At 43.1% G+C, this 25,123-nt stretch overlaps 1 protein-coding gene across 4 annotated transcripts in view; it reads left to right on the top strand.

Moving 5' to 3' along the window:
• The first annotated feature begins 917 nt into the window (after positions 1 to 917).
• LOC116958350 (dual specificity tyrosine-phosphorylation-regulated kinase 4-like) overlaps positions 918 to 25,123 on the top strand; it is a 51,742-nt gene continuing 27,536 nt past the window's right edge. Inside the window, exon 1 of one of the 4 annotated variants that reach the window (XM_076058555.1) lies at positions 918 to 1,036. The gene's annotated coding sequence lies outside the window, so the exon portion shown is untranslated. Of the gene's footprint in view, positions 1,057 to 25,123 lie in introns of all 4 variants that reach the window. The other 3 variants (XM_032980909.2, XM_076058553.1, XM_076058554.1) reach the window with 3 other exon arrangements.

Below are 25,123 nucleotides of genomic sequence, written 5' to 3'. Positions count from 1 at the left end.
GTGCGGTCTGTAAACATCGTCACTTGGGAGGCAAAGGCGGCCGGCCATGGTATTGGCCACCCACCCCTCCAGCGCCGTGACGGCCTTCATAGCTGCTTGCTAACAGCACTTGCCCAACAGTCTTGGTAAGGCGAAACGGGGGATCTTTGTAGGGTGTATATTTGTGTGTGTGTGGGGGTGGGTGGTGTGTGGGGTGTGGGGGTGGGTGGTGTGTGGGGGGTGGGGGGTGTGTGGGGTGTGTGGGGGGCAATGTTAAATGTGAGCAGGTCTCGTAGTCGTGGTTGTTCCTCCAGTCCTGCCCAGCCAACATCAGTTGTCCAGCCTCCTGCCAGTCCAGCCGTGGTCCCCCAACTCCCCCCACCCCACCCTAATCTTCTGGAGCCGCCGTTCCACAGAGGAGCACGCGGTGGAGGAACGCACGGAGCGACTTCCTCCACTTGCTCTTCCCCTTCTTCTTCAGTGCCGGCTTCACCGCCTCCAGCTCCTCCTCTGCCTCCATAACCTCGATCTCCTCTGTCTCCTCCACCACCTCCATCTCCACCTGCTGCACTTGCCCATCCTGCCCCTCTTTTGCCATCTCCCCCTCTTCATCCATACTCGACTCTTCCTCCATATCCCACTCGTCGGCCGTCTGCCATTCTTCCTCTGTATCACACTCTTCATCCGTATCCCACTCTTCCTCTGTATCCCAATCTTCATCTGTATCCCACTTTTCCATGATTGGGTCCTTGGCGGCAGTGGTGGTGGTGGCGTTGAAGATGGCAGAATCCTTCAGGATGTCACAACAGAGACGCTCACCTCGTCGTCGATTCGCTCTCCAAATGCTTCTGCTGCTGCCTCGTTCGCATTTATATAGACTGTGAGCGGAAGCGTGGCTCTGACGTACCAGATGTGACGTCACTACCACGAGGCTCCGCCCCCACGCGCCCGGCTGGTGTATGACGTGGTTGAGTGCTGGTGGTGCACGTGACGCACGTGACCGGAAACAGCGGGGGCCTGGATTCTGCCTCCAGACGCCGTGGTCTACACAGCGCGGGTGAGAGATCGATTGAGTGGGTGAGTGAGTGTGAGTGAGTGAGGGTGAGTGGGTAAGAGATTGAGTGGGTGAGTGAGTGGGTGAGTGAGTGTGTGGATGTGAGGGTGTGAGGGTGAGTGGGTAAGAGATTGAGTGGGTGAGTGAGTGTGAGGGTGAGTGGGTAAGAGATTGAGTGGGTGGGTGGGTGAGTGAGGGTGAGTGGGTGAGAGATTGAGTGGGTAAGAGATTGAGTGGAATGAGAGATTGAGTGGGTGAGTGGGTAAGAGATTGAGTGGGTGGGTGAGGGTGAGTGGTTAAGAGATTGAGTGGGTGAGTGAGTGTCTGGGTGTGAGGGTGAGTGGGTAAGAGATTGAGTTGGTGGGTGGGTGAGTGCGTGTGAGGGTGAGTGGGTAATAAATTGATTTGGTGGATGAGTGGGTAAGTGATTGAGTGGGGAGGTGGGTGGGTGAGTGAGTGAGGGTGAGTGGGTGAGATATTGAGTGGGTGAGTGAGGGTGAGTGGGTAAGAGATTGAGTGGGTTAGAGATTGAGTGGTTGAGAGATTGAGCGGGTGAGAGATTGAGTGGGTGAGAGATTGAGTGGGTGGGTGAGTGGGTAAGAGATTGAGTGGGTGGGTGAGTGGAGTTGGTACGTTTTCTTCCTGGCCTACACAGCGTGGGCGAGTGTGGAGTTCTGTTCTCAAGAGAAAGTGTGGCGTCTATGTGTGCGTGTTGTGTAGCTGTGTGTACGCAGTGTTTCTAGTCTCCAATTATTCCACATTATGCTGCAGAAATTTAACATTTGCGCCCTCGCTCTGTGCTGTCTTTGATGTCGCCGTTCCTGCGGCGAGGACTGAAGAGAGGCCTTTAGGCCTGGCATACGCCTAGGCCTCAGGCTTCATATTGGATAATCGTTATTTTTGTATAATTGGAATGATTAATTAACTTGTATTTCATAAATTACATTTAAAACGTATAAACACAATCTAATTGGTTTATGGTGGTGGTGGTAGTAGTGTGATTGTGAGTTACTGTGCGTGTAGTTTATTGTGTCATGGATTGGTCTATGTGCACCTAGCCTGGCATGGGTATTATGTGTTTTTTATTACACACAAATATACAAAGATATTGTACATTTGTGCGTGTCTATTATGTGTGTCTGTGTCAGTTTTCGAATCTATGTCCGTAGCTGTGTGTGTGTTTATCTATGATGGGTGGTGATGATGATGGGTGGTGGTGTTGATAGGTGGTGGTGATGATAATTTATGATGGGTGGTGATGATGATGGGTGGTAGTGATTATGATGGGTGGTAGTGATTATGATGGGTGGTAGTGATGATGGATGGTGGTGATGATGATAATGGGTAGTAGTGATGATGGGTGGTAGTGATGATGATGGGTGGTGATGATGGATGGTGGTGATGATAATGGGTGTCCATGATGATGATGGGTGGTGATGATAGGTGGTGGTGATGGGTGGTGGTGATGATGATGGGTGGTGGTGATGATGATGGGTGGTGATGATGATGATGGGTGGTGGTGATGATGATTTATAATGGGTGGTGGTGATGATGGGTGGTGGTGATGATGATGGGTGGTGATGATGATGGGTGGTAGTGATTATGATGGGTGGTAGTGATTATGATGGGTGGTAGTGATTATGATGGGTGGTAGTGATTATGATGGGTGGTAGTGATGATGGATGGTGGTGATGATGATAATGGGTAGTAGTGATGATGGGTGGTAGTGGTGATGATGGGTGGTGATGATGGATGGTGGTGATGATAATGGGTGTCCATGATGATGATGGGTGGTGATGATAGGTGGTGGTGATGGGTGGTGGTGATGATGATGGGTGGTGGTGATGATGATGGGTGGTGATGATGATGATGGGTGGTGGTGATGATGATTTATAATGGGTGGTGGTGATGATGGGTGGTGGTGATGATGATGGGTGGTGATGATGATGGGTGGTAGTGATTATGATGGGTGGTAGTGATGATGATGGGTGGTGGTGGTGGTGATGATGGGTGGTGGTGATTATGATGATGTTTATGGGTGGTGGTGATGATGATGATGGGTGGTGATGATGATGGGTGGTAGTGATTATGATGGGTGGTAGTGATTATGATGGGTGGTAGTGATGATGATGGGTGGTGGTGGTGATGATGGGTGGTGGTGATTATGATGTTAATGGGTGGTGATGATGATGGGTGGTAGTGATTATGATGGGTGGTAGTGGTGATGGTGATTGATGGTGGTGATGATGGGTGGTGATGATGATGGTGGGTGGTGATGATGGGTGGTGGTGATGATGATGATGATGGGTGGTGATGATGATGGGTGGTGACGATGATGGGTGGTGATGTTGATGGGTGGTGGTGATGATGATGGGTGGTGGTGATGATGGGTGGTAGTAATGATGATGGGTGGTGGTGATGGTGGGTGGTGATAGTGATAATGGCTGATGATGGTGATAATGATGGCTGGTGGTGATGATGATTTATGATGGGTGATGGTGATGACGATGGGTGGTGGTGATGATGGGGGGTGGTGGTGATGATGATGGGTGGTGGTGATGATGATGGGTGGCAGTGATGATGATGGGTAGTAGTGATGATGGGTGTTTAGTGATGATGGGTGGTGATGATGGATGGTGGTGATGATGATAATGGGTAGTAGTGATGATGGGTGGTAGTGATGATGATGGGTGGTGATGATGGATGGTGGTGATGATGATAATGGGTGTCCATGATGATGATGGGTGGTGATGATAGTTGGTGGTGATGGGTGGTGGTGATGATTTATGATGGGTGGTGGTGATGATGATGATGATGGGTGGTGGTGATGATGTTGGGTGGTGGTGATGATGATGGGTGGTGGTGATGATGATGATGGGGATGGGTGGTGGTGGTGATGATGATGATGGGTGGTGGTGATGACGATGGGTGGTGGTGATGATGGGGGGTGGTGGTTATGATGATGGTTGGTGGTGGTGAAGATGATGGGTGGTGGTGATGATGATGAAGGGTGGTGGTGATGATGATGGGTGGTAGTGATGATGATGGGTGGTAGTAATGGTGATGGGTGGTGATGATGATGGGTGGTGGTGATGATGGGTGGTAGTGATGATGATGGATAGTAGTGATGATGGGTGGTAGTAATGATGATGGGTGGTGATGATGGATGGTGGTGATGATAATGGGTGGCGATGATGATGGGTGGTGATGATAGGTGGTGGTGATGGGTGGTGGTGATGATGATGGGTGGTGGTGATGCTGATGATGGGTGGTGGTGATGATGATGGGTAGTAGTGATGATGGGTGGTAATGATTATGATGGGTGGTGATGATGGATGGTGGTGATGATGATAATGGGTAGTAGTGATGATGGGTGGTAGTGATGATGATGGGTGGTGATGATGGATGGTGATGATGATAATGGGTGGCGATGATGATGATGGGTGGTGATGATAGGTGGTGGTGATGATGATGGGTGGTGGTGATGATGATTTATGATGGGTGGTGGTGATGATGGGTGGTGGTGATGATGATGAGAGGTGTTGGTGGTTATTGGTGGCAATGTTGATGGGTGGTGTTGAGTGGTGGTGGTGGTGATGATGATGATAAGTTGTGGGGATTATGGGTGGTTGTTTGCTATGATGATGATGGGTGGTGGTTATTATCATGGGTGATGATGATGATGGTTGTTGGTGATCATGGATGGGTGATGATTTTGATTATGGTTATTGGTGGTGGTGATGATGGATGGTGATGATTTGTGGTAATGATGGGTGGTGGTTATGATTGCTGATGATAACTAGTGATGATGGTTGGTTGATGAAAGGTGGCGGTGATGTCCCTTGCGTTGGACATTGACATGCAATACCCTGGCTGTCCAGCAGAATGCAGTCCAGCAAAGTATTGCTTCATAATAAAGGTTTTTGGGTTAGATCGCGTTTATTTATAAATGTGTCGTAACCCTCCACCACCCGACACGGCCAATCAGCAAAAAAAAAGTGTCACGTTGACAAAAGACAAATAATTCACTACTTCAGCCCACCGGTGTGTTGAAGAGTTAATCCACATTTACAGTTTGAGTACGACGTTTCGCTGGTAAATACATCTAGCATCATCGGGCAATTCGCCAGAATGGTAAAGCCCTCGCTTGCTCCCGGTTTTATATAGAGCAGCAGGGTGATGTCATCACTTAACTCATATCAGGTGCAGTGATTAGAGGCGGAGGGGGGGGGGTATTGTAATTATATAATCGATTAGTAATCAGTCATTGGTTATGATTAGTAATGAGTTGTAGATTAGTAATTCTTTAAATCAAAATGTAATGTGTATTATTTAATAATACGCTTCCAGGCCGCACTAAGCCGGTAGCTGTCAGAGCGATTAAAGTTATTCTTGTTCCTCTCAATTTCAATGGATTCTCTAATTAGTCTTTGCCAGTAATAATTAGTTTTACACACCACTGCAACATTGTCAAAATCAATTGAGTGTCCTTGTTGACAAGCATGTTCTGCCACTGCCGACAGTTGTGTTTGAGATAATTTAATATTTCTCTGATGTTCTTTTAGTCTTACGCTGATGTTACGTCCCGTCTGCCCAATGTAGCAGCTGCCACATGAACAATTAATCCGATATACACCTTCTGTTGATAGTTTAGGTAATGCATCTTTAGTGCAAGATACTAGTTTTTGAATTTTGTGTACTGTACCAAATCTTACTGTAATGTTTTGCTTTTGCAAAACACGGGCTAATTTGTCAGTTACTCCTGAGATATATGGAATTTTTATTGTTTTAACAATCTGGTCGCTTTCAGCAGTATTGCTTTGCGATCGTGATTTGGCATTCAGTGCTCTGTTAATTTGAGCATTATTGTAGCCATTCTGTCGTAGTGCGTCTTTAACGTGTTTAATCTCTCTCACTAGACTCTCACCATCTGACACTGTTTTGGCCCGATGTATGAGCGTCTTGATAAGAGAGGATTTCTGAGCTGGATGATGATGTGATTCTGCATTCAGATAGGCATCAGTGTGCGTTTGCTTTCTGTAAACGCTGTGTGTTATTTTACCGTTTAGGCTATGTCCAAGCAAAATATCTAGGAATGGGAGTGTGTTATTCACCTCCATTTCCATGGTGAACTGGATGGCCGGGTTTTGTGCATTGAGATGATTTAGAAAATCATTAATTGTATCTTTACCATGTGGCCAGACAACCAAAGTGTCATCCACATACCTAAACCAAAAGGATGGTTTTAATGTGCTCGAGACAAGTGCTCTTATTTCAAAGTTTTCCATGTACAAATTTGCTATAGCAGGGGATAAAGGAGAATCCATTGCTGCTCCTTCCTTTTGTTTAAAGAAATCCCCTCTCCATAAGAAGTAAGTGTTATTTAAACAATGGCCAGCAAGTTTCGGAATATCTTTTGGTAAACCGGTATTCTTTACTAGTGTATCAAGTAATTTAAGCGATTCGTTCACTGGAACCTTAGTGAATAGAGAAATCACATCAAAACTTACCAGAATATCATCAGGAGTAAGTTTAATATCTTTAATCACATTCACAAGATGTTCTGAATTTTTTATGAATGAAGATGTCTTACCGATGTAGGGCTGTATTTGTTTGGTTATATATTTTGCTAATTTATAAGTGGCAGAGCCAATTGTACTGACTATGGGTCGCAATGGGATGCCGATTTTATGAATCTTTGGTAGCCCATAGAGTCTAGGTGGTTTTGAGGCCCTTGGCTTAATTAGGTATTGCTCATTCTTAGGGATTAATGAATTTGCAATTATTGCAGTGGTCTTACGTTCTAAAGTATTAGTTGGATCTCGTTTAATTTTAATGTAGGTACTTTCCTCTAGTAAATTTCTAATTTTATTATCATAATCGGCTCGTGACATCACTACAGTAGTGCGGCCTTTATCAGCTGCTAGGATTTGGATATCCTTATTTACACGCAGCTCTCTTAAGGCTTTTGCCTCGTTAGAGCTAATATTTACTTTTGGAACTTTGCTATTCTCAATTATTTTAGCAACCTCATGTCTAGTCATCTCTGCCTCATTATGTGGAAGGAGTCTAACTGCTGATTCTACCTCAGCAATTATCTCATCCACTGGAATTGTCCGTGGGGTAACGGCAAAGTTAAGGCCTTTAGAAAGGATAGAGACCATGTCACCGGTTAATACAGTGTTGGTCAAGTTCAGTACAGTTTTGTTTTTAAATTTTTGGTTTTCAGTAGGGATTTGTTTATTATGTAGTCTAGAAAATGTATTAATTTGGTTAGTTTTTGTTAGTTTAAACACATTATCAGCCGATTGTTGTGTTATGTTATCGATTATATTCCAATAATGCATAGATACACTATTGCTTATATCTAAGTGTAACTGCTTTAGCGATTCCGAAATGTAAGATAATTCACTCCTATTGTGCTGTATTCTCTCTATTAATAATAATTCGCTAGCTTTGTGTAGTATTTGGTTAGCTTTAGAAGACTTTATGTGATGTGTTATTTTAACTGTGTTTGGTATTACCTTTGAATCTCTGCACCTTTTGAGGAACGCCAGTGAAGATATCAATTTCATCCGCTTAATGCGAAGCTTCTCCAATTTTCTGGTTTTAAGAAAAGTATCCTCCCCATAGAGGTTAGTCAGTTTAACACGTAGGCTTTCGCGACCAATATTATTCATAATAAAGGTTTTTGGGTTAGATCGCGTTTATTTATAAATGTGTCGTAACCCTCCACCACCCAACACGGCCAATCAGCAAAAAAAAGTGTCACGTTGACAAAAGACAAATAATTCACTACTTCAGCCCACCGGTGTGTTGAAGAGTTAATCCACATTTATAGTTTGAGTACGACGTTTCGTTGGTAAATACATCCAGCATCATCGGGCAATTCGCCAGAATGGTTATGCCCTCGCTTGCTCCCGGTTTTATATAGAGCAGCAGGGTGATGTCATCACTTAACTCATATCAGGTGCAGTGATTAGAGGCGGAGGGGGGGGGGGTATTGTAATTATATAATCGATTAGTAATCAGTCATTGGTTATGATTAGTAATGAGTTGTAGATTAGTAATTCTTTAAATCAAAATGTAATGTGTATTATTTAATAATACGCTTCCAGGCCGCACTAAGCCGGTAGCTGTCAGAGCGATTAAAGTTATTCTTGTTCCTCTCAATTTCAATGGATTCTCTAATTAGTCTTTGCCAGTAATAATTAGGCTGCACTACTGTAGTGATGTCACGAGCCGATTATGATAATAAAATTAGAAATTTACTAGAGGAAAGTACCTACATTAAAATTAAACGAGATCCAACTAATACTTTAGAACGTAAGACCACTGCAATAATTGCAAATTCATTAATCCCTAAGAATGAGCAATACCTAATTAAGCCAAGGGCCTCAAAACCACCTAGACTCTATGGGCTACCAAAGATTCATAAAATCGGCATCCCATTGCGACCCATAGTCAGTACAATTGGCTCTGCCACTTATAAATTAGCAAAATATATAACCAAACAAATACAGCCCTAAATTTCGATTTAAAGCTTTCGTGACTGCAATGATTCATCTTCTTTGGTTCTTTCGGTAAAGTCACGTAGAATGAGAATAAAATAATAAATTGATAAAATAAAATAACAATAATATTCTCACGACGTTTCGGCCACAACACAAGCGGCCTTCATCAGGTGAAGGGAGCGAGACTGTCTGGTAGGACAGCGCTGGAGTGAGAGAGCCACGTTCAGATCACGGCTTTTAAGCTGTGTGAGAGGAACAAGGAGCCTTGACGAAGGAATTAGCATAAAATTTAGCATTGAAAAGGCTGAATGATTAGCTTGTGACTGGTCACAGAAATAGCTATGTTAAAAGTTAAAGCATACACATCCGCAGAGGCACCCATTGTTAAAAGGAATTAGCATAGAATTTAGCATTGAAATAGCTAAATTAAGGCATTCGCTTGTAACTGCTACAGAAATAGTTACGTTGAAGTCAGAGCATACACATTCACCGAGGCACTTAGTACAAATCAAAACAGGAGAATTTAGCATTGAAATAACTAGGCGAATTTAGCATGCAAATAACTGGGTGATTTGCTAGTGACTGGTCACAGAAATGACTACAAATCTGAGCTATTCACAGTACTATATAGTGAACCAATAAAAACTAAAATATAAATTACCTTCATGTTATCAATAAACTCTATATTCTCCAATCAGCTAAGCTACCAACCATAAGTCGTTATATAACACAATGCTATATGGCGAAAAAATGGGTGGATTCTTACCCTCAAATTTCCGTACCACGGATAGCTACGGGCCCCGTTCAGACGGACGAGTTCGTCCATGGTCGGAACAGAGGAGGGGGAGAGAGACAGCTGCGAAGCCCTAGTATACTCCATGTTGTAAACCATACCATTAACCGTGGTGTGAGAGGTATTAAGAGGCAATGCTGGCGAAAGAGCTGCGGTCTGAAGGTCATCGTAAAATTACAATTAATTAAGAACAGAAATGATTTAACACATCTTTCCAGTGGTTACTGAGCCTGAATCCATCTTCTCGGTTGAAATTGTCTCTGTGCTTGTATATGTGAATGGCCTCATGAACGAATCTCTCATGGTAGCCAGTTGGTTTGCAAAGAACCTCCGTCTTGGAGAAGTCAATGTCATGTGAGCCCACTGAATTGTAACAGTGATCTGCCACGGCAGAGGAGTTCGTCTTACCGTGTTTCAAGTCTGCTTTATGTTCGCGGATGCGATCCGAGATATGTCTTTTGGTTTCTCCAATGTAGCTACTACCACAGAGGCACTTTAGTTTGTAAACGCCCGGGTACTGTATGTCTGGAAGAGCATCTTTTACAGATGGAACTAAATCACGGATTTTGTGTACTGTGTTGAATCGGACCTGGATCTTGTGTTTATTCAGGATTTTGGAGATCTTTTTAGTGACCCCTGCAATGTAGGGTAAGGTGATGGTTTTGAGTGGCTCCACAAGAGGATCCTTCTTCATGACTGGAGTGATGGCTTTGCGGATTGTGTAGTCGGAGTAGCCATTAGCCCTGAGAGCCTGGTGTACGTGTTTGAGTTCACTGGTAATGTGTTCCTGGTCGGAAATGCATTGGGCTCTATGGTATAGAGTCTTGATGAGGCAGTTCTTCTGGGATGGATGGTGGTGGGAATCCGGTTTCAAGTAAGCATCTGTATGGGTAGCTTTCCTGTAGACAGAGTGGCTCATTGAACCATCATGTCTCCTTTTAATTAAGACATCCAGAAAAGGTAGTTTGCCATCTTTTTCGACCTCCATGGTAAATCTGATGGCTGGGTGTATGGAATTGATGTGGTCGCGGAATTGGTCTAGAGCAGGCTGGCCATGTGGCCAGATGACAAAGGTGTCATCAACGTACCTCTTCCATAAGGTCGGGCGTAGAGTGGCAGTCTGGATGGCGTCAGTTTCAAATTTTTCCATGAATACGTTGGCTACAACCGGAGATAGGGGGGAGCCCATTGGGGTGCCCTCAGTTTGTTTGTAGAAAGTTCCATTCCAGGTGAAGTATGTGTTGGTTAAGCAATGTCTCACCAGGGGGGGTACATCAGTATGCAGTCCTTGATGAACCAGGTCTTCAATGATAGCGATGGTGTCAGGTACCGGGACTTTGGTGAACAAGGACACCACATCAAAACTGACAAGCAGGTCGTTTGGGGACAGGGAAATGTCTTTGATTGTCGATACCAGGTGAGTAGAATTTAGTACCGCAGAGGTGGTTTTTCCAGTGAAAGGTCGCAGTATATCAGCCAGAAAACGTGCCAGTTTGTAGGTGGGGGAGCTGATAGTAGAGACGATGGGACGAAGGGGTGTATCTTCTTTGTGTATCTTTGGAAGGCCATATAATCTTGGTGGTCTGGCAGCAGAGGGTTTCAACAAGAACTGTTTGTTCTCATCAATTAATGCTGTTGAATCAGAGATAATTTTGTTCGTTTTGGTGACCAGGCTGTTGGTGGGATCTCTTTTTATTTTTGTATAGCTGCCATCGTTGAGTAGTTCTTGAATTTTGTTGTTATATTCTGTTTTGTCCATGATGACAGTGGCATTGCCTTTGTCGGCTGAGAGAACGACAATATCATCCCTCTTTTTTAATTGAGATAATTCAAAACGTTCGTCTTTGCTGATGTTGCTAGGTGGCAACTTAGCGTTTTTGAGGGTTGCAGCGATTTCAGATCTTGCTACGTCTGCAGAGATGTGACTCAAGCCCTTGAGTGCAACGTCGACATGGGCAATGATATCATTAACCGGTAAGTGTCTCGGTGTGACAGCAAAGTTTAGACCTTTAGCTAAAACGGATTTCAGACCATCAGAAATGGAACTGTTACTGCGATTAATTACGACTTTGTTGACGTCTATCTTTTCGGTGTGTGGATCCGATTTTTTGCTGGAGAGGTGATTGAATTTGGAAATCAAATTGTCCCTACATTTGTTCGACATAGTGGCAGCCGAAGAGGTAGTCATATTGTCTACATGTTCCCAATCCGATGTAGACATTGTTGCTGTCAATTTTAAGTGTGATTTGTAGAGTGTCTTGTCTAACTGATCGAGTTCGGTGCGTGTAAGTCTGATTTTTTCCGAGATAAGAGCGAAGCTAGTTCTAGCTAGAATTCGTTTTGCATTGAGAGAAGTTGCAACAGCAGAGGTTAGTGTAAATGCGGTTGGTATTACCTTAGAGTCGCGGCATCTCTTCAGAAAGGTGAGAGACTCGATTAGTTGAGCCTTCTTATCCCGAAGTCTGTTGAATGATCTTAAGGATGTGTGGAATCCCTCCCCGTAGAGGCGGTTAAATTTCGATTTAAAGCTTTCGTGACTGCAATGATTCATCTTCTTTGGTTCTTTCGGTAAAGTCACGTAGAATGAGAATAAAATAATAAATTGATAAAATAAAATAACAATAATATTCTCACGACGTTTCGGCCACAACACAAGCGGCCTTCATCAGGTGAAGGGAGCGAGACTGTCTGGTAGGACAGCGCTGGAGTGAGAGAGCCACGTTCAGATCACGGCTTTTAAGCTGTGTGAGAGGAACAAAGAGCCTTGACGAAGGAATTAGCATAAAATTTAGCATTGAAAAGGCTGAATGATTAGCTTGTGACTGGTCACAGAAATAGCTATGTTAAAAGTTAAAGCATACACATCCGCAGAGGCACCCATTGTTAAAAGGAATTAGCATAGAATTTAGCATTGAAATAGCTAAATTAAGGCATTCGCTTGTAACTGCTACAGAAATAGTTACGTTGAAGTCAGAGCATACACATTCACCGAGGCACTTAGTACAAATCAAAACAGGAGAATTTAGCATTGAAATAACTAGGCGAATTTAGCATGTAAATAACTGGGTGATTTGCTAGTGACTGGTCACAGAAATGACTACAAATCTGAGCTATTCACAGTACTATATAGTGAACCAATAAAAACTAAAATATAAATTACCTTCATGTTATCAATAAACTCTATATTCTCCAATCAGCTAAGCTACCAACCATAAGTCGTTATATAACACAATGCTATATGGCGAAAAAATGGGTGGATTCTTACCCTCAAATTTCCGTACCACGGATAGCTACGGGCCCCGTTCAGACGGACGAGTTCGTCCATGGTCGGAACAGAGGAGGGGGAGAGAGACAGCTGCGAAGCCCTAGTATACTCCATGTTGTAAACCATACCATTAACCGTGGTGTGAGAGGTATTAAGAGGCAATGCTGGCGAAAGAGCTGCGGTCTGAAGGTCATCGTAAAATTACAATTAATTAAGAACAGAAATGATTTAACACATCTTTCCAGTGGTTACTGAGCCTGAATCCATCTTCTCGGTTGAAATTGTCTCTGTGCTTGTATATGTGAATGGCCTCATGAACGAATCTCTCATGGTAGCCAGTTGGTTTGCAAAGAACCTCCGTCTTGGAGAAGTCAATGTCATGTGAGCCCACTGAATTGTAACAGTGATCTGCCACGGCAGAGGAGTTCGTCTTACCGTGTTTCAAGTCTGCTTTATGTTCGCGGATGCGATCCGAGATATGTCTTTTGGTTTCTCCAATGTAGCTACTACCACAGAGGCACTTTAGTTTGTAAACGCCCGGGTACTGTATGTCTGGAAGAGCATCTTTTACAGATGGAACTAAATCACGGATTTTGTGTACTGTGTTGAATCGGACCTGGATCTTGTGTTTATTCAGGATTTTGGAGATCTTTTTAGTGACCCCTGCAATGTAGGGTAAGGTGATGGTTTTGAGTGGCTCCACAAGAGGATCCTTCTTCATGACTGGAGTGATGGCTTTGCGGATTGTGTAGTCGGAGTAGCCATTAGCCCTGAGAGCCTGGTGTACGTGTTTGAGTTCACTGGTAATGTGTTCCTGGTCGGAAATGCATTGGGCTCTATGGTATAGAGTCTTGATGAGGCAGTTCTTCTGGGATGGATGGTGGTGGGAATCCGGTTTCAAGTAAGCATCTGTATGGGTAGCTTTCCTGTAGACAGAGTGGCTCATTGAACCATCATGTCTCCTTTTAATTAAGACATCCAGAAAGGGTAGTTTGCCATATTTTTCGACCTCCATGGTAAATCTGATGGCTGGGTGTATGGAATTGATGTGGTCGCGGAATTGGTCTAGAGCAGGCTGGCCATGTGGCCAGATGACAAAGGTGTCATCAACGTACCTCTTCCATAAGGTCGGGCGTAGAGTGGCAGTCTGGATGGCGTCAGTTTCAAATTTTTCCATGAATACGTTGGCTACAACCGGAGATAGGGGGGAGCCCATTGGGGTGCCCTCAGTTTGTTTGTAGAAAGTTCCATTCCAGGTGAAGTATGTGTTGGTTAAGCAATGTCTCACCAGGGGGGGTACATCAGTATGCAGTCCTTGATGAACCAGGTCTTCAATGATAGCGATGGTGTCAGGTACCGGGACTTTGGTGAACAAGGACACCACATCAAAACTGACAAGCAGGTCGTTTGGGGACAGGGAAATGTCTTTGATTGTCGATACCAGGTGAGTAGAATTTAGTACCGCAGAGGTGGTTTTTCCAGTGAAAGGTCGCAGTATATCAGCCAGAAAACGTGCCAGTTTGTAGGTGGGGGAGCTGATAGTAGAGACGATGGGACGAAGGGGTGTATCTTCTTTGTGTATCTTTGGAAGGCCATATAATCTTGGTGGTCTGGCAGCAGAGGGTTTCAACAAGAACTGTTTGTTCTCATCAATTAATGCTGTTGAATCAGAGATAATTTTGTTCGTTTTGGTGACCAGGCTGTTGGTGGGATCTCTTTTTATTTTTGTATAGCTGCCATCGTTGAGTAGTTCTTGAATTTTGTTGTTATATTCTGTTTTGTCCATGATGACAGTGGCATTGCCTTTGTCGGCTGAGAGAACGACAATATCATCCCTCTTTTTTAATTGAGATAATTCAAAACGTTCGTCTTTGCTGATGTTGCTAGGTGGCAACTTAGCGTTTTTGAGGGTTGCAGCGATTTCAGATCTTGCTACGTCTGCAGAGATGTGACTCAAGCCCTTGAGTGCAACGTCGACATGGGCAATGATATCATTAACCGGTAAGTGTCTCGGTGTGACAGCAAAGTTTAGACCTTTAGCTAAAACGGATTTCAGACCATCAGAAATGGAACTGTTACTGCGATTAATTACGACTTTGTTGACGTCTATCTTTTCGGTGTGTGGATCCGATTTTTTGCTGGAGAGGTGATTGAATTTGGAAATCAAATTGTCCCTACATTTGTTTGACATAGTGGCAGCCGAAGAGGTAGTCATATTGTCTACATGTTCCCAATCCGATGTAGACATTGTTGCTGTCAATTTTAAGTGTGATTTGTAGAGTGTCTTGTCTAACTGATCGAGTTCGGTGCGTGTAAGTCTGATTTTTTCCGAGATAAGAGCGAAGCTAGTTCTAGCTAGAATTCGTTTTGCATTGAGAGAAGTTGCAACAGCAGAGGTTAGTGTAAATGCGGTTGGTATTACCTTAGAGTCGCGGCATCTCTTCAGAAAGGTGAGAGACTCGATTAGTTGAGCCTTCTTATCCCGAAGTCTGTTGAATGATCTTAAGGATGTGTGGAATCCCTCCCCGTAGAGGCGGTTAAATTTCGATTTAAAGCTTTCGTGACTGCAATGATTCATCTTCTTTGGTTCTTTCGGTAAAGTCACGTAGAATGAGAATAAAATAATAAATTGATAAAATAAAATAACAATAATATTCTCACGACGTTTCGGCCACAACACAAGCGGCCTTCATCAGGTGAAGGGAGCGAGACTGTCTGGTAGGACAGCGCTGGAGTGAGAGAGCCACGTTCAGATCACGGCTTTTAAGCTGTGTGAGAGGAACAAAGAGCCTTGACGAAGGAATTAGCATAAAATTTAGCATTGAAAAGGCTGAATGATTAGCTTGTGACTGGTCACAGAAATAGCTATGTTAAAAGTTAAAGCATACACATCCGCAGAGGCACCCATTGTTAAAAGGAATTAGCATAGAATTTAGCATTGAAATAGCTAAATTAAGGCATTCGCTTGTAACTGCTACAGAAATAGTTACGTTGAAGTCAGAGCATACACATTCACCGAGGCACTTAGTACAAATCAAAACAGGAGAATTTAGCATTGAAATAACTAGGCGAATTTAGCATGCAAATAACTGGGTGATTTGCTAGTGACTGGTCACAGAAATGACTACAAATCTGAGCTATTCACAGTACTATATAGTGAACCAATAAAAACTAAAATATAAATTACCTTCATGTTATCAATAAACTCTATATTCTCCAATCAGCTAAGCTACCAACCATAAGTCGTTATATAACACAATGCTATATGGCGAAAAAATGGGTGGATTCTTACCCTCAAATTTCCGTACCACGGATAGCTACGGGCCCCGTTCAGACGGACGAGTTCGTCCATGGTCGGAACAGAGGAGGGGGAGAGAGACAGCTGCGAAGCCCTAGTATACTCCATGTTGTAAACCATACCATTAACCGTGGTGTGAGAGGTATTAAGAGGCAATGCTGGCGAAAGAGCTGCGGTCTGAATACCTCTCACACCACGGTTAATGGTATGGTTTACAACATGGAGTATACTAGGGCTTCGCAGCTGTCTCTCTCCCCCTCCTCTGTTCCGACCATGGACGAACTCGTCCGTCTGAACGGGGCCCGTAGCTATCCGTGGTACGGAAATTTGAGGGTAAGAATCCACCCATTTTTTCGCCATATAGCATTGTGTTATATAACGACTTATGGTTGGTAGCTTAGCTGATTGGAGAATATAGAGTTTATTGATAACATGAAGGTAATTTATATTTTAGTTTTTATTGGTTCACTATATAGTACTGTGAATAGCTCAGATTTGTAGTCATTTCTGTGACCAGTCACTAGCAAATCACCCAGTTATTTACATGCTAAATTCGCCTAGTTATTTCAATGCTAAATTCTCCTGTTTTGATTTGTACTAAGTGCCTCGGTGAATGTGTATGCTCTGACTTCAACGTAACTATTTCTGTAGCAGTTACAAGCGAATGCCTTAATTTAGCTATTTCAATGCTAAATTCTATGCTAATTCCTTTTAACAATGGGTGCCTCTGCGGATGTGTATGCTTTAACTTTTAACATAGCTATTTCTGTGACCAGTCACAAGCTAATCATTCAGCCTTTTCAATGCTAAATTTTATGCTAATTCCTTCGTCAAGGCTCTTTGTTCCTCTCACACAGCTTAAAAGCCGTGATCTGAACGTGGCTCTCTCACTCCAGCGCTGTCCTACCAGACAGTCTCGCTCCCTTCACCTGATGAAGGCCGCTTGTGTTGTGGCCGAAACGTCGTGAGAATATTATTGTTATTTTATTTTATCAATTTATTATTTTATTCTCATTCTACGTGACTTTACCGAAAGAACCAAAGAAGATGAATCATTGCAGTCACGAAAGCTTTAAATCGAAATTTAACCGCCTCTACGGGGAGGGATTCCACACATCCTTAAGATCATTCAACAGACTTCGGGATAAGAAGGCTCAACTAATCGAGTCTCTCACCTTTCTGAAGAGATGCCGCGACTCTAAGGTAATACCAACCGCATTTACACTAACCTCTGCTGTTGCAACTTCTCTCAATGCAAAACGAATTCTAGCTAGAACTAGCTTCGCTCTTATCTCGGAAAAAATCAGACTTACACGCACCGAACTCGATCAGTTAGACAAGACACTCTACAAATCACACTTAAAATTGACAGCAACAATGTCTACATCGGATTGGGAACATGTAGACAATATGACTACCTCTTCGGCTGCCACTATGTCGAACAAATGTAGGGACAATTTGATTTCCAAATTCAATCACCTCTCCAGCAAAAAATCGGATCCACACACCGAAAAGATAGACGTCAACAAAGTCGTAATTAATCGCAGTAACAGTTCCATTTCTGATGGTCTGAAATCCGTTTTAGCTAAAGGTCTAAACTTTGCTGTCACACCGAGACACTTACCGGTTAATGATATCATTGCCCATGTCGACGTTGCACTCAAGGGCTTGAGTCACATCTCTGCAGACGTAGCAAGATCTGAAATCGCTGCAACCCTCAAAAACGCTAAGTTGCCACCTAGCAACATCAGCAAAGACGAACGTTTTGAATTATCTCAATTAAAAAAGAGGGATGATATTGTCGTTCTCTCAGCCGACAAAGGCAATGCCACTGTCATCATGGACAAAACAGAATATAACAACAAAATTCAAGAACTACTCAACGATGGCAGCTATACAAAAATAAAAAGAGATCCCACCAACAGCCTGGTCACCAAAACGAACAAAATTATCTCTGATTCAACAGCATTAATTGATGAGAACAAACAGTTCTTGTTGAAACCCTCTGCTGCCAGACCACCAAGATTATATGGCCTTCCAAAGATACACAAAGAAGATACACCCCTTCGTCCCATCGTCTCTACTATCAGCTCCCCCACCTACAAACTGGCACGTTTTCTGGCTGATATACTGCGACCTTTCACTGGAAAAACCACCTCTGCGGTACTAAATTCTACTCACCTGGTATCGACAATCAAAGACATTTCCCTGTCCCCAAACGACCTGCTTGTCAGTTTTGATGTGGTGTCCTTGTTCACCAAAGTCCCGGTACCTGACACCATCGCTATCATTGAAGACCTGGTTCATCAAGGACTGCATACTGATGTACCCCCCCTGGTGAGACATTGCTTAACCAACACATACTTCACCTGGAATGGAACTTTCTACAAACAAACTGAGGGCACCCCAATGGGCTCCCCCCTATCTCCGGTTGTAGCCAACGTATTCATGGAAAAATTTGAAACTGACGCCATCCAGACTGCCACTCTACGCCCGACCTTATGGAAGAGGTACGTTGATGACACCTTTGTCATCTGGCCACATGGCCAGCCTGCTCTAGACCAATTCCGCGACCACATCAATTCCATACACCCAGCCATCAGATTTACCATGGAGGTCGAAAAAGATGGCAAACTACCCTTTCTGGATGTCTTAATTAAAAGGAGACATGATGGTTCAATGAGCCACTCTGTCTACAGGAAAGCTACCCATACAGATGCTTACTTGAAACCGGATTCCCACCACCATCCATCCCAGAAGAACTGCCTCATCAAGACTCTATACCATAGAGCCCAATGCATTTCCGACCAGGAACACATTACCAGTGAACTCAAACACGTACACCAGGCTCTCAGGGCTAATGGCTACTCCGACTACACAATCCGCAAAGCCATCACTCCAGTCATGAAGAAGGATCCTCTTGTGGAGCCACTCAAAACCATCACCTTACCCTACATTGCAGGGGTCACTAAAAAGATCTCCAAAATCCTGAATAAACACAAGATCCAGGTCCGATTCAACACAGTACACAAAATCCGTGATTTAGTTCCATCTGTAAAAGATGCTCTTCCAGACATACAGTACCCGGGCGTTTACAAACTAAAGTGCCTCTGTGGTAGTAGCTACATTGGAGAAACCAAAAGACATATCTCGGATCGCATCCGCGAACATAAAGCAGACTTGAAACACGGTAAGACGAACTCCTCTGCCGTGGCAGATCACTGTTACAATTCAGTGGGCTCACATGACATTGACTTCTCCAAGACGGAGGTTCTTTGCAAACCAACTGGCTACCATGAGAGATTCGTTCATGAGGCCATTCACATATACAAGCACAGAGACAATTTCAACCGAGAAGATGGATTCAGGCTCAGTAACCACTGGAAAGATGTGTTAAATCATTTCTGTTCTTAATTAATTGTAATTTTACGATGACCTTCAGACCGCAGCTCTTTCGCCAGCATTGCCTCTTAATACCTCTCACACCACGGTTAATGGTATGGTTTACAACATGGAGTATACTAGGGCTTCGCAGCTGTCTCTCTCCCCCTCCTCTGTTCCGACCATGGACGAACTCGTCCGTCTGAACGGGGCCCGTAGCTATCCGTGGTACGGAAATTTGAGGGTAAGAATCCACCCATTTTTTCGCCATATAGCATTGTGTTATATAACGACTTATGGTTGGTAGCTTAGCTGATTGGAGAATATAGAGTTTATTGATAACATGAAGGTAATTTATATTTTAGTTTTTATTGGTTCACTATATAGTACTGTGAATAGCTCAGATTTGTAGTCATTTCTGTGACCAGTCACTAGCAAATCACCCAGTTATTTGCATGCTAAATTCGCCTAGTTATTTCAATGCTAAATTCTCCTGTTTTGATTTGTACTAAGTGCCTCGGTGAATGTGTATGCTCTGACTTCAACGTAACTATTTCTGTAGCAGTTACAAGCGAATGCCTTAATTTAGCTATTTCAATGCTAAATTCTATGCTAATTCCTTTTAACAATGGGTGCCTCTGCGGATGTGTATGCTTTAACTTTTAACATAGCTATTTCTGTGACCAGTCACAAGCTAATCATTCAGCCTTTTCAATGCTAAATTTTATGCTAATTCCTTCGTCAAGGCTCTTTGTTCCTCTCACACAGCTTAAAAGCCGTGATCTGAACGTGGCTCTCTCACTCCAGCGCTGTCCTACCAGACAGTCTCGCTCCCTTCACCTGATGAAGGCCGCTTGTGTTGTGGCCGAAACGTCGTGAGAATATTATTGTTATTTTATTTTATCAATTTATTATTTTATTCTCATTCTACGTGACTTTACCGAAAGAACCAAAGAAGAAATACAGCCCTACATCGGTAAGACATCTTCATTCATAAAAAAATTCAGAACATCTTGTGAATGTGATTAAAGATATTAAACTTACTCCTGATGATATTCTGGTAAGTTTTGATGTGATTTCTCTATTCACTAAGGTTCCAGTGGACGAATCGCTTAAATTACTTGATACACTAGTAAAGAATACCGGTTTACCAAAAGATATTCCGAAACTTGCTGGCCATTGTTTAGATAACACTTACTTCTTATGGAGAGGGGATTTCTTTAAACAAAAGGAAGGAGCAGCAATGGGTTCTCCTTTATCCCCTGCTATAGCAAATTTGTACATGGAAAACTTTGAAATAAGAGCACTTGCCTCGAGCACATTAAAACCATCCTTTTGGTTTAGGTATGTGGATGACACTTTGGTTGTCTGGCCACATGGTAAAGATACACTTAATGATTTTCTAAATCATCTCAATGCACAAAACCCGGCCATCCAGTTCACCATGGAAATGGAGGTGAATAACACACTCCCATTCCTAGATATTTTGCTTGGACATAGCCTAAACGGTAAAATAACACACAGCGTTTACAGAAAGCAAACGCACACTGATGCCTATCTGAATGCAGAATCACATCATCATCCAGCTCAGAAATCCTCTCTTATCAAGACGCTCATACATCGGGCCAAAACAGTGTCAGATGGTGAGAGTCTAGTGAGAGAGATTAAACACGTTAAAGACGCACTACGACAGAATGGCTACAATAATGCTCAAATTAACAGAGCACTGAATGCCAAATCACGATCGCAAAGCAATACTGCTGAAAGCGACCAGATTGTTAAAACAATAAAAATTCCATATATCTCAGGAGTAACTGACAAATTAGCCCGTGTTTTGCAAAAGCAAAACATTACAGTAAGATTTGGTACAGTACACAAAATTCAAAAACTAGTATCTTGCACTAAAGATGCATTACCTAAACTATCAACAGAAGGTGTATATCGGATTAATTGTTCATGTGGCAGCTGCTACATTGGGCAGACGGGACGTAACATCAGCGTAAGACTAAAAGAACATCAGAGAAATATTAAATTATCTCAAACACAACTATCGGCAGTGGCAGAACATGCTTGTCAACAAGGACACTCAATTGATTTTGACAATGTTGCAGTGGTGTGTAAAACTAATTATTACTGGCAAAGACTAATTAGAAAATCCATTGAAATTGAGAGGAACAAGAATAACTTTAATCGCTCTGACAGCTACCGGCTTAGTGTGGCCTGGAAGCGTATTATTAAATAATACACATTACATTTTGATTGAAAGAATTACTAATCTACAACTCATTACTAATCATAACCAATGACTGATTACTAATCGATTATATAATTACAATACCCCCCCCCCTCCGCCTCTAATCACTGCACCTGATATGAGTTAAGTGATGACATCACCCTGCTGCTCTATATAAAACCGGGAGCAAGCGAGGGCTTTACCATTCTGGCGAATTGCCCGATGATGCTGGATGTATTTACCAGCGAAACGTCGTACTCAAACTGTAAATGTGGATTAACTCTTCAACACACCGGTGGGCTGAAGTAGTGAATTATTTGTCTTTTGTCAACGTGACACTTTTTTTGCTGATTGGCCGTGTCGGGTGGTGGAGGGTTACGACACATTTATAAATAAACGCGATCTAACCCAAAAACCTTTATTATGAATAATATTGGTCGCGAAAGCCTACGTGTTAAACCAAAGTATTGCTTGATATAAATATCTCCCTTCTGTATGGCATCGAGTGCTTGCTCCCACATGTAGCATGAACACCAATTGGCTAAACACATCTCCGTATATACAGAACTGCATTGCAATTATTGGTGTCTGCTCACCACTTGGCAGCCTTCCATCTTGGTCTGTATTTCCTCAGCGATTGTGAGATGCAATTATTCATGAACGATGCAATACGAAATAATCGTTAGAACTTAATACTGGTAGGAACCTCCTGGTTACACCAGCCCACAGGGGATTATTGTGTCCGTCCGTCCGTCGTGCATCCAAAAATGGGAGGGGTGGGGCTGGGTGGAGAGGGGAGGGTGGGGAGGGATGGGCTGGGTGGGGAGGGGTGGGTGGGGAGGGGCTGGGTGGGGAGGGTGGGGAGGGGCTGGGTGGGGAGGGGCTGGGTGGGGAGGGGCTGGTCACCCCGTGGTGCCTTTATAAAACTCAATGTTTAACCTACTCACGCCGGCTTGTGCCCGCCCTCACAGTCGGGCATATTTGCGGAATACACCACGCCGCCGTTGACCCTGGCCATTGGCTGAGCAACCCAACGTTCCTACCAGTTCCCTCCGAAGGAATGTGTTTTAGATCATGGAATTCATCAAATGACCCCAGCTGGTCCACTAACGACAAAGAGGCGTGAGACTAATGTTTCCAGGTAAAAAAAGTCTTAAATAGCTCTCCAATGTGATTTCGAGATGAACCACGGGTTTGCTCGACACGATGTCCGACGTTTATCTCCACCTACTGGGAGCTTATTCATATTCTTAGTTCTTTCGGTAAAGTCACGTTGAAGGGTAACAATAAAATAAAATAAAAATATATATAACAATAAAAATTCTCACGACGTTTCGACCATAACACAAACGGTCGTCATCAGGTGTGTCGGTTTGCATAAATGTATTTATTTTTAAACGGTGTATTTATTTATTTAGAAAATAAACGTTAGCGCCACGCGCAGCGATTTGGCAGTTTATTTAGAAGGACTAGTCCATCTATGTTCTGAAAAGAGGAGGGGGGACGAAAAATGTAATGTATGCTGTCTGAAAGCCACTGTAAGCGTGAACAATCAATTAAGACCTGAAATGGTTTATCAAATCTTTCCAATGATTGCTAAGCCAGAATCCACCTTCTCGGTTGAAATTGTCTCTGTGCTTGTATATGTGGATAGCCTCATGAACGAATCTCTCATGGTAGCCAGATGGCTTAGAATGAACCTCTGTCTTGGAAAAGTCAATGTCATGTGAGCCTACTGAATTATAACAATGATTTGCCATGGCCGAGGTGTTGGTCCTACCGTGTTTAAGGTCTGCTTTGTGTTCACGAATGCGGTCCGAGACATGGCGTTTGGTTTCTCCAATGTAACTACTACCACAGAGGCAACTTATTTTGTAGACACCAGGGTATTGTATGTGATTCTGGACATACAATACCCTGGTGTCTACAAACTAAGTTGCCTCTGTGGTAGTAGTTACATTGGAGAAACCAAACGCCATGTCTCGGACCGCATTCGTGAACACAAAGCAGACCTTAAACACGGTAGGACCAACACCTCGGCCGTGGCAGATCATTGTTATAATTCAGTAGGCTCACATGACATTGACTTTTCCAAGACAGAGGTTCTTTATAAGCCATCTGGCTACCATGAGAGATTCGTTCATGAGGCTATCCACATATACAAGCACAGAGACAATTTCAACCGAGAAGATGGATTCTGGCTTAGCAATCATTGGAAAGATTTGATAAACCATTTCAGGTCTTAATTGATTGTTCACGCTTACAGTGGCTTTCAGACAGCATACATTAAAGTTTTCGTCTCCCCCCTCCTCTTTTCAGAACAGAGATGGACTAGTCCTTCTAAATAAAGTGCCAAATCGCTGCGCGTGGCGCTAACGTTTTTAAATAAATAAATACACCGTTTAAAAATTAATACATTTATGCAAACCGACACACCTGATGACGACCGTTTGTATTATGGTTGAAACGTCGTGAGAATTTGTATTGTTTTATATATATTTTATTGTTTCCCTTCAACGTGACTTTACCGAAAGAACTAAGAATATGAATTACTGCAGTCTCGAAAGCTTTCAATCAAAATTTAACCGCCTCTACGGGGAGGGTTTTCACATAACTTTAAGATCCTTCAACAAACTCCGGGATAAGAAGGCTCAGCTGATCGAGTCTCTCACCTTTCTGAAGAGATGCCGCGACTCTGGGGTAATACCAATCGCATTTACACTGACCTCTGCTGCTGTAACTTCTTATAATGCGAAACGAATTCTTTTCAAAACTAGCTTAGCTCTTATCTCAGAAAAAATCATACTTATACGCACCGAACTAGATCAGTTAGACAAGACACTCTACAAATCACACTTTTCATTGATGGCAACAATGTCCACATCGGATTGGGAACATGTAGACAATATGACTGCCTCTTCAGCTGCTACTATGTCGACCAAATGTAAGGACAACCTGATTTACAAATTTAACCTTCTCTTCAACAAAAGACCGGACCCACACACCAAAAAGTTAGACGTTAATAAAGTCGTAATTAAACGCAGTAACAGTTCTATTTCTGATGGTTTGAAATCCGTTTTAGCTAAAGGTCTAAACTTTGCAGTTACACCTAAGCACATACCAGTTAATGATATAATTGCCCAAGTAGAGGTTGCTCTCAGGGGCCTGGGTCACATCGCTGCAGACGTAGCAAGATCTGAAATCGCTGCAACCCTCAAAAACGCTAAGATGCCAGCTAGCAACCTCTGCAAAGATGAGCGTTTTGAATTGTATAAATTTAAAAAAAGGGATGATATTGTAGTCCTCTCAGCTGACAAGGGCAATGCTACTGTCATCATGGATAAAATAGAATACAACAACAAAATTAAAGAATTACTCGACGATGGTAGTTATACAAAAATAAAAAGAGAACCCACCAACAGCCTCGTCACACAAACCAACAAAATAATTTCTGATTCAACCGCATTAATTGATCAATCTAAACAGTTTTCGTTGAAACCTTCTGCTGCCAGGCCACCAAGATTATACGGCTTACCAAAAATACATAAAGTAGATACACCCCTTCGTCCCTACTATCAACTCCCCCACCTACAAACTGGCTCGTTT

The sequence above is a fragment of the Petromyzon marinus genome, assembly GCF_048934315.1.
Source record: "Petromyzon marinus isolate PM22_M1 ecotype Great Lakes invasive population chromosome 76 unlocalized genomic scaffold, UKy_Petmar_22M1.pri1.0 chr76_unloc.3, whole genome shotgun sequence".
NCBI classification, from domain to species: Eukaryota; Metazoa; Chordata; class Hyperoartia; order Petromyzontiformes; family Petromyzontidae; genus Petromyzon; species Petromyzon marinus.
Note: the sequence above shows the minus strand (reverse complement) of the source record. Positions and strands in the feature narration are given on the sequence as shown.